Genomic DNA, 10780 nt, shown 5'->3' on the forward strand with positions numbered 1-10780 from the left:
AAGCCTGGAAAACAACTCACTAAGGGAGGATTACAAGAAGAAAATACTGTAACCAAGGCTGGAAAACCTATTCACAGAAAGACCCAATTCAAATGTGAAAGAGAACATGCTAGACTTTCCCATTGACATAATTTTTTCTTCAGGATAGTCACTTTTCTCAAGGTAGAGTTCAGTTGGGGAAATCAAATGTGTCAAAGAGAAATACTTTGTGGATGACCCCCGAGACTAATTTGTCTTACCTTTGGCAAAATAAGGAAAAAGAAAAAAAATTCTAGTTTAGTCGAGCTATCCCAATGAAACATTTATCCCTCTTTTAAAGTGATAGAGTGTGGCCAGTTTCAACAAAATATTATGTTACTTTACAATGGGAAAAACCCCAGCATCAATAAGCCTAGGATATTAGATTTTTTTTTCTGTTTGTGTATGGGAGAGGCAGGAAAACCCAAGTTCAAATTAAGCAGCTGACACTATCCTTGAGAATCATTTAACCTCTCTTCTTCAGGCAACTCCTTAGGACTTATCTTAGAAGTTGAATTCTCCTCTCTTTTGTACCCCATGTTCACCTTCCCTTTTTTATGTTTTTTGCAAGGCAAATGGGGTTAAGTGGCTTGCCCAAGGCCACACAGCTAGGTAATTATTAAGTGTCTGAGACTGGATTTGAATCCAGGTACTCTTGACTCCAGGGCTGGTGCTTTATCCACTGCGCCACCTAGCCGCTCCCACCTTCCCTTCTTAGAAGCCCTTGTAACACCTTCTACTGGGATTTACAGAGAAACATGAAATAACTTGAAATTAGGCTTGTTCTGACTTCTAGACCTATATTCTTTCTGCTGTGTGTGTGTGTGTGGGGGGTGGGGGTAGAAAGAGAATTCAACTAAAAAGATCTAGGTTTGAGTCCAGATTTTGAAACTAGTTGTATAACTAGTGGGTAAGCCACTTAACTCTCTGTGATTCAGTTCCATTTGTAAAATGGGGACACTGATACCTACCTCTCCATACTTAATTTTTTCAGGTTGTGAAAACAAACTAATGCATTGTATAAATAGGACCTATTATTAATTTTCAATTGTGTCTAACTCTCTGTGACTCCATGTGGAGTATTCTTGGCAAAGATGTTGGAGTATTTACCATTTTCTTCTAATTTTACAGATGAGGAAACTGAGTTGCCCATAGTAGTAAGTGTTTGAGGCTAGAGTTGAACCCATGAAAAGGAGTCTTCCTAGTGCTCTATCCACTGCATCATCTAGCTGATCACTTATTATTAATATCTATCCATAATTATCCATTAGATAATGTCTTGAAGCTCTAAACCCAGGATTCAAATGAATGTTCCTTAATGTTACAACTGAAATTCAAATTCAAATTACTTCATCTTTGTTTATGGAAAACACATCTGAAATTTTGTTAATCTGAATATTTCTCTCTCTCTCTCTCTCTCTCTCTCTCTCTCTCTCTCTCTCTTTCTCTCTCTCTCTCTCTCTCTTCCTTTCCTTCCTTCCATTCTTTTCCTTTCTTCCTTTTCTTTCTTGTCTGTCAGTAGAATTTCTTGGACCCTTTATCATCTATACTGTTCTCAATGAAACTATCAATTTCCTTCCTTTTTATTTATAAATCTTAACTATCTCCCCTAACAATAACATAAATTTGTGGATTTTTTCTTTTCTATATAGATGGAGGTAGGCATCACATCCTCCTGAGCACTGTAACTTCTCTGAGTAGACAAATACCTGCTAAAGATTTGCTAGGACAATTCTATATCTCCCAGGCAAGCACAAATCTCTATCCTGGGCAAGAATTTATTGTTTTCAACTATATCTCTAGTTTCTCTCTGGAGTTCCCCAAAATTCTTCATTTTTAAGATGAATATGTTCTAAGACACTAAAATCAAGTGCAAAAATCATTGCAAACTTTGAATAACTTCAGTGCTTTCATAGACTAGTGATTTTATTGGTGAGGGTCTTTCTATCACCTCATGTGACTCATATATATATATATATATATATATATATATATATATATATATATATTACACAGTATCATAAATCCCAGTCTGTAAGGAAGCTCTGATATTGTCTGCTGGCACTGACAGCAAATAAAAGGGAAAGTGATCTGTCTGTGAAAAAAAAGCAGCAAAGATGTGATTTGAAACCAGGTTCTCTAACTCCAAATATTGTCTTTTTTGCTTTTCCTCACTACAAATTGTTTTCTTTCTTTGAGCTTCCATAAAGAATTCACTCAATTCACTAGAGGCCTATTCCTGATTCATTTAATATTATATGAATTCCAGTGAAAGTCTTGGGCCATCCATCTGTTTATCTGTCCTTTACTGTCTAGCAAAATCTTTAATAAATCAATAACATATTCACTGAATATTAATGGTATATAATACAGAACCTAATTAATAATGACTCTGTAAAATATATATACTTCTTAGATTTGCTAAAGTACCTATATCTGTATATGTATATACGTGCAATTTCTTTATTTTGTTCTTTCTGTTTTCATTAACTTGTGGACTCTAAATCAATTCAGGGCATCATTAAAGCTACTTATACATCAGTCTGGAGGACTAGTCATGGAGGAAACTAGAGTATTTTGGTATGGGAAATCAAATCTGAGTTGTGGGGATCAAATGAGATAACATTTATAAAGCACTTAGCATAAATGCTTGGCATGTAGTATATGCTCTATAAATGCTGAAGAAGGGGAAAGAAGAGGGACAGGGAAGGAAGGATGGAAGAAAGGAAGGAAGAAAAGAAGGAAGGATGGAGGAGGGAGGGAGGAGAAAGGGAAAAGAGAGGGAAGACGATATGAAGAAGAAAAAGAAAAAAGAAGAAAATGAGGAGAAAGAAAAGGAGCAGCAACAGCAGTAGAAGAAAGAAGAGGAGGGAGGAGGGAGGAAGAAGGAGAAGGAAGAGGAGGGAGGAGAAGAAATGAAGGTAGTGAGGATAGCTAGTCTGGAGTGCTAAAATCCACAAATACTTCAGGGTCCTTTTTGTAGCCATTAGGGAAAATGATAGGAAGAGATGAATAAATAATTCTTGAGTAACTGAGAAATTCAACATATATATATATATATATATATATATATATATGTATTTCATGAGTCTGAATTTTTTAAAATCTATAAAAGATTTATTAAACATTTAGTTTAAAACACTGGGGGAAAATATAAGAAATAATGAAATATTGTCCCTAGAGGTACAGGGTGCTCTGGGATATCCAAGGGAAAAGAAAAACATCTGGCAATACCATGTGCAGAAAATGAAAAGATTTGTCCACACATTCACAGAGCAGCTGTATTTGGAGAATGATATAGATTCAGGCTATCATTTATTTATAAGGACTGAGATTCAGAATGCCTCTATCTGAAACACTGCCTGCAGTCTGATAAGAAAAACAGAAAATATGATCCCATTATTAAAATAAACTTCCTGAGAAGTGGTGGAAAGAATTGAGTTAGCAACTATCATTGTCACTAATATACTAAAGTCAAAGTTTCTGTCCCATTTTCTCTGTTCAGTTTGCAAAGTTGGACAAAGGAGTTCGACATTTAGTGAAGAGAGTACGTGACTGATTTCTTCATTTTAAATTACTTAGTCTTGGAATTGTGGAATGAAGATGTTGCATTCTCTATGCTGTTTTGTGCTCCTCTTTTTATGCATTTGTTTTGTTTTCATATATCTATATTCTTTCCTTGGAGGTTGAGCTGAAAAGGACTTTAGAGTCAACTAGTTTAAACACTTCATTTTACTTATAAAGAAACTGAGGGTCAGAGAAGGGAAGGAATATTTCTAAGGTCAACTGGTAAGTAGAGCTTGAATTCCAACATGGAAGGCCTTTCTGACCTCGAAATACTTTTCCTGTGTTCATCTTTATTATTGCTTAAGATTATATCATAATTGCTTTTTTAAAAATTTTGGCTATAATTTTAATTTTGATCATTAATTTGTGGTTATAGTAAAGGATGGATGTGATTTTTTTTACAAGGAAAAAAACCCAAAATAAAATTCTGCTTAATTAGAACTGTGAAGACATTCTGATAGGTGATACTTGGGGGCAATTATTTCAATTGGGACAATTTTTTTATAAATCTAGGGACATCAATGGAATTTTATAACTTTATAGTTGAGTTTGATTACATTGTATGAAGTTGTTTCTTCATAAAACAAAGCTAGGATAAGCCACTTATATATAATACAGCTCTGTTAAAGTTTTTGAATAATGTTGAGCTCTGTTGTTTCTCACTTTTTTTTTTCAAGGCAAATGGGGTTAAATGGCTTGCCCAAGGCCACACAGCTAGCTAATTATTAAGTGTCTGAGGCTGAATTTGAATCCAGGTACTCCTGACTCTGGGGCCGGTGCTCTATCCACTGTGCTACCTAGTTGCTCTGTTTCTCACTTTTAAGAGACTTGGCTTCCTTTCCCAATATCTCTATTGATTATTTCCTTTTTTATTCTGTATATAACTTTTCTGTACTTTGTTGTTTCCACTTTGTCTCTACTATTAGGCTATTAGTTTCTTGAGAATAGGGACTGTCTTTTGCCTTTCTTTGTATCCTCAGTACTTAGCACAATGTCTATTTTACACACACACACACACACACACACACACACACACACACAAATATGTATAGTAGGTGCCTAATAAATTTCTATTGTCTTCTTTACCATAAGCAGGTCCTCAGACCTAGTGACCCATGGCAGCAATTACTATTTTATTTCAAGTCCCTTTGAAGATTTCAAGTCTTTTCTGCCATTTCTATCTAGGACTTTTATTACAGAGGAAACTACTCTGAGTTCTTCCACCAAAATAAAAAGATATGTACCCCAGACAAGATACAAAGACAGTATGTACCCCAGGAGTCAACAGGATCACACACAGAAATCAAACAACTATAGATAAGTGGGAAGTGAATGCTAATCCATGTACTTGGAAATTTGATACCATCTTGTGAATTTTGATAAGCTATGAATGTTGATGGCAGGCTAAGAGACATGCTGACCTGCTTCAAGGACTGCTATTTAGGACACATTGCTGTACTTAGGGGTCTGGATTTAAGTAGTGGCTCTGTTACTTCTGATATAATGACCTCAATGATCACTTAACCTCATCTGTAGAATGGGGGAGGGGGAATGAACAAGATGACCTGTGAGATACTTTCTAATTCTTGTATATATGATTTCATGATCCTAATGAAACTTCTGGGAGGGGAGACATTTATGACATTCATAATAAACTGAATTTTCTTCACTAAAGATATATTTGTGATATATGTATTTGAATCTGGCTTTTCAGGCTGAAAAACAGTAAAGAGTCTGTAAGTCAGGTAATATTTGCCAGCAACAATACTTTATTGCTTAAAATAGTTCTTTAAAATAAATTCAATACATTTTTATTTACTAATGAGCCCTACATCCTCTCTTCCAACCTAGCACCATGTTGGGGTTCCCAATATACTTGTCAATTGACTGATAAAAACCCTTCATCTTTTAAAGGTGCAGAAATATTTGAAATAAAAATAAGAGGGTATGAAGATATTTTGGGAAAATACTTCCAAACTCTTCCACAGGTTGATGGATTTTTTACTTCAAAAGAATTCTTTAGAAATATTTAGTTTTTTATTCTTTTTAGTATCATTGGGGCTGACAATTTCCTTGGTATATGTGATTACTTGAACTTTAAATCTCTAGCTGCCAGCATTCCTTTTACAGACATCTGCTCCTCTTTTAGGTTACCTGATAGCTTTTTCTTTGTCAAAGTATGGTGCCTTGCAAAGTCAAGATATCTAGGATTTATGCTTAGTTTGTTCTCTGGGGTCCTTTTACTCTCTGTGGTAGCTAGGTGGAACAGCAAATATTGTGTTGGACCAAGAGTGAATACCTGAGTTCAAATTTAGCCTAGAGATTTACTGTGTGACAAGTCATTTAACCTCTGCCTGCCTCAGTTTATTCATATGTTTAATGATCACAATGGGATCTATTTCTCAAGCTTGTTGTCAGAGGCAAATGAAATAGTATTTATAAACCACTTTGCAAACTTTTAAGTGATGTGTAAATGCTCAAAAAATGTTTCTGGCTCTGCCACTTCTTAGCTGTGTCACCTTGGACATGTCATTAGCATCTTTGGGTATTATTTTCCTCATCTGTCAAATAAAGTTATTGGAATAAATGATTTAGAAGGTCAAAGTTCTATGATATTGGGAAGATATACTTAGGATAAGAAGCCACCAATTCTTCTTGTTTATAAAAGTTTCTAATTACTGAGTCTGGACACAACTCAGATTCTCTTGAAATAACTAAATAATGTTTAAATAAAGCATTGTAAATTCTTCCCTTAGCCCATATCTTGCCTTTTCCCATGATCCACCTTTACAATACAGAAAAAGGTAGATGAGATGTGAATTTTTGTGAGGTTCTACTTGATTTCAGTCCTGGTTCCCTCGTGAGGCTAGATGGATCACTCAATTGGGGTACACTCAGGACAGAAGGAATAGCTATTTTCTTATTTGCTCCATTTTGCTTCTTCCTGTGTTATGGATATACTCCTCCTCAGTATGTTCTGTGATGATAGTAGCAAACTTATAAATTCAGGAAAGGGCAGCAAAAGAACTTTATAAACTTAGTTGCTACTCGAGAAAACAAAATGAAAATGAGATCAGTGAGTTCAATGACCACCTATTTCTAAGGTGGTGAAGTTCAAAAGTCTATTTTTCAGAGGTTCTTCTCAAGGTAATTCATATGGTTCAGCTCATTTTAGTACCAAAGGAAATGAACTCATTTTCATTTTACAAGTTGGTGAAGAGTCCAGGAGAAATACAGCGAGCTCATTATGTTGCTGCATGTCTCCCTGCTCCTGCACCCACTTCCCCACCCCCTCATGCCACAAGCGATGCTGGTATCTTTGATGTTTTAGGAAGCATGTTTTGCCAAGTTAGGAGGTTTAATGAATCTGTTTTCTATTGTGTTATAATCTAAATTGAAAGCTGATGTTTAAAATCAGTCAATTCTTCCTCCCAGATCTTTGTTGGGTTTCTGGACTGTGTTTATAATTTAGTCAAGAGGAATGAATTCATAGAATATTTATTATTCATCCTTATTTGTCAGGGTAGACCATCTTCTGCTCTGGATGCCTGTCCTTCATCTCAGGTTTATGGAAGTTTCTGCCCTGGTTTTCCCTACAGCAACAATGGAAGGCTTCAATACTATCCTAAGCTGCTGCGGTTTTACAAACTACAAACCATTTGGCTCCCTTAATAGTTTGATCAGTCCCATTAAGAGACAAAGCAAGGACTGAGGTGCCAGTTGAGGACAGAACATATTAGAAATCAACAGAATTTACCATAGTATAAACAAAGATGGAAGCACAGCCCTGGAATTAGATGCAAAACAGGACCAGAGATCAGTAATACTGATGTGTGTGTGTGTGTGTGTGTGTGTGTGTGTGTGTGTGTGTGTGTGTGTGTGTTTGTTTTAGGAAATTTCTAGTTTGGCAACAAGAAAAAACCCAAAGAATTTTATGAAACATTCCATGAGGGGGGTCACTTTTATTTTTTAATAAATGTCTAATTAATAACTTATATTGAACATAAATGCAATTGAGGCACCTTCACCTTTTCTAATTCTTTCTGATATTTTTCCACATTGGAAATTCAGAGATGGATGAAGAAAGAAATTTGGTTTCTGACAAACATACTCACTGGGTCAAACTAAAAGTCTGTCCAGTTCAGTCTTTGGTCTCTTGTCAGTTGCAAGACAGCAAGAGTAGGCAAACCCCAGCCCAACAGCTAAATCTGGCCTGCTTCCTGTGTCCTAAATACAATTTTATTTTTAAAAAGTAAAAAAAAAGACCATTTGTAGTTTGCTGTCTTAAAAAAAAACAGGTGGTGGATCAGATTTGGTTCACAGGGTTATAGTTTGGCATCTCCTGCAATGCAGGATGATCTAATGTTATTACCTTAAAGACCAGGTATAGTACAACCAATAATAAATCATCTAACAAACATTTATTAAACCCTTTCTAAATGGTAAGTGCAAAGCTGGTAATACACAAACATAAAAATAAATGATAATCCCTGCCTTTATGTATTTTATATTCTAATGGTAGAAGACAATACATAAAATGGAAGCTGAAAAAGTTGGGGCTGGAGGAGGGAAAGGGTAATGGATCAAGTAGAAGGAGATGATAACTGTCTAGGCCCATCACCATAAAAGTTCTATGAAGGGACAAACAGAAAGAGTTAGAAGGCAGCAAGAGGCATAGAGGCTAAGTTCAGATAATCAAGGATGAATGGTCTAAAGCTCCTCCCCAAGATGAAGATTCCAGGAATACTCACAAAGTCCCTCAATTATGGAAAATTATGAATCCATAAATTTACTTAGATTCTTCTTGAATGTCAGTAAATACCTTTTTCAGCCTATTCCTTTAGCTAAAATTCTGAAAATTTTCACCCACCTGGTTTAAGTGCTACTTCCTTTCATTTAACTAAAACTACATTTTCCAACTTCAAGGAATATTCTGTAGTTGTAGTATTTGGTGAGCAATTCCACCTTCAACCTATTTATACACTTTATTTAGAAATACAATCATATCATACAAATGACAATCTACCCCCCACTTTGTCTTTCCATATTGAATTATTATTATTATTGCTGTTATTATTATTATTATTATTTTAACATGCTCTGACTCAGAAGTCTCTTTATTCCCTTGTCTAAGTTGCTCTTCTTTGGACTTTTAGAATTTGTGAAGTACACTAACTAGAATGAGCAGAGAATATCCTTTATTGGCACACTATGGTTCCTAAAAAAGATTTTCCATTTGATGTTCAGTTTCTTTTCTAATGAATTTTTTTAATCACTGGAGAAGTAACTTGCATTGATGTCTTCTGGGAATAATCTAAGGGCTAGCAAGCATGATAGCCAACAATATGTAATACTTTAAGGTTTGTAAAGCAATCCAGATAGCCTCTCATTTTTACAGCTTTAGTTTAGATTATTTTTCCTCAAATACAATTAATTTAACTATACCTGGTCACAGTCAGCTAGAAGATATAGTGATTAGAGTGCTGGGAAGACCCATCTTCCTGAGTTCAAATTTGACCTCAGACACTTAATTGTTATGTGACCCTGGGTACAACACTTAACTTTCTTTGCCTCTATTTCCTCATCTGTAAAATGAGCTAAAGGAAAAAAAAATGGCAAATCACTCTAGTATCTTTGCCAAGAAGACCCCAAAAAGGGTCATGAAGAATCAGACACAACTGAAAAATAACTGAAATACCTGTTCATACTAAACTTTACCTGCTACTTTTCTGCCTACTCCACTAGAACATAAGTCCCTTAAAAATAGAAACTGTTCCATTCTTTATATCTCTAGGGTCTATCAGAGTTCCTGGAAAATATCAGATAACTAATAACTGTGTGTTAGCTTATCTAATGACTGATATAATTACATCAGAAGACTTTTCTGAGATTTATCCCTATGAAAGTGACAGAATAGCCCAAAAAGTTTGGTGCTGCATATGTATTTAGGGATTTTTCTGATGGACCTTTTCTTGCAGATAATCTATTAAAATGCTAAGTAATCCTGGTTCTTGTCCTACTCTCTCAATAACTATATTGTTTATAGTTCTCTATTGGGAGAAGTGTCTGTTTTTTGATGATTTTTTTCTTTCAGTAAAATAGCATTTCATACCTAATCACAAAGAAATTCAATCTTTTAAAAAAGTTTTTTGAGAGTCTAGATGACAGAGATTGCAGATCTGCAATAACATAAATTTAGCTGATTTTGAGAATGTTTTGAACATTCTCAGAGATAACTTGGAATACTAGAGATTAAATGTTAGATTAGGAAGGGACCTTAGAAATAGTCTAAACCAATTCCCTTATTTTACAAATAGGGAACTGAAGTGTACAAATGGGAAGTGACTTTACCAAGGTCAGATAGTGAACTAGTGACAAAGCTAGCAGGAGATCCTGGTCCTTTCAATTTCCACTTCAATGTACTACTCTCATTATATGCTGCCACATTCTTCACATGTACGTTTTAAAGCATAAGTTAACCTTGAAATCTCATGACAAGTGCTTCTGTGAATAATTTAAAAAATAGGACTTCAATTTTCATGGATCATTTTGTTTTCTTAACACCACTTGCTTTCAAGAATTATCTTCATCAAATAACACAACCCCAATTTGATCTTTTGGTTTCACTGAGATTCCTTTTAAACTAAAAATTAAATAAATGCTCATTAAAAATACAATAAACAGATCAAACACTAAAAGTTCCCTTGCATAATCTCTGTTAATGAAAATGTAGCAGTAAGTAGCCATCATCTTGCTTTATTATGCCACATGTGAGACCAATAATGGAACACAGACATCCACCCTGTGGAGCCAAAATTGCAGGCATGTGCCTGTTTTTATTGTCCAATTAGTTACAGAAACTTCTTTCTCTGTTTCTGCTGAGTAGAGATTTTATATCCAGTGACCAGAATAAGTTGTATTCTTAGAAAAAGAACCCAGAGAAAAATAGCAAATTGGTTGAAGAAATTACTCATTTGCCTGAATCCCCTTGTATCTAGTGAAGATGAGAACCTAAAAATGTATGCATTTCTGAAAGAAGACAGTCTAGAAGTTTATATAATGTACATTGGATTTATGATGCTCTTCCCCTACACTTTGTACTTCAAATGAGCATAAATTGGTATTTGGATAGCTGTGTCACAGAATGTTAGGAAATTTTTTTTAAATGTCAAAGACTTTACATTGGTTTCACACT

The 10780-nt window shown here is 34.9% G+C and overlaps 1 protein-coding gene across 1 annotated transcript in view; it reads right to left on the reverse strand.

Annotated features, from left to right (window-relative positions):
- The window catches only part of OTUD7A (OTU deubiquitinase 7A), a 414523-nt gene that overhangs the window by 86666 nt on the left and 317077 nt on the right, over positions 1 to 10780 (reverse strand). The gene's annotated exons all lie outside the window — the stretch shown is intronic.

Source organism: Macrotis lagotis, chromosome 4 (assembly GCF_037893015.1).
Source record: "Macrotis lagotis isolate mMagLag1 chromosome 4, bilby.v1.9.chrom.fasta, whole genome shotgun sequence".
NCBI classification, from domain to species: domain Eukaryota; kingdom Metazoa; phylum Chordata; class Mammalia; order Peramelemorphia; family Peramelidae; genus Macrotis; species Macrotis lagotis.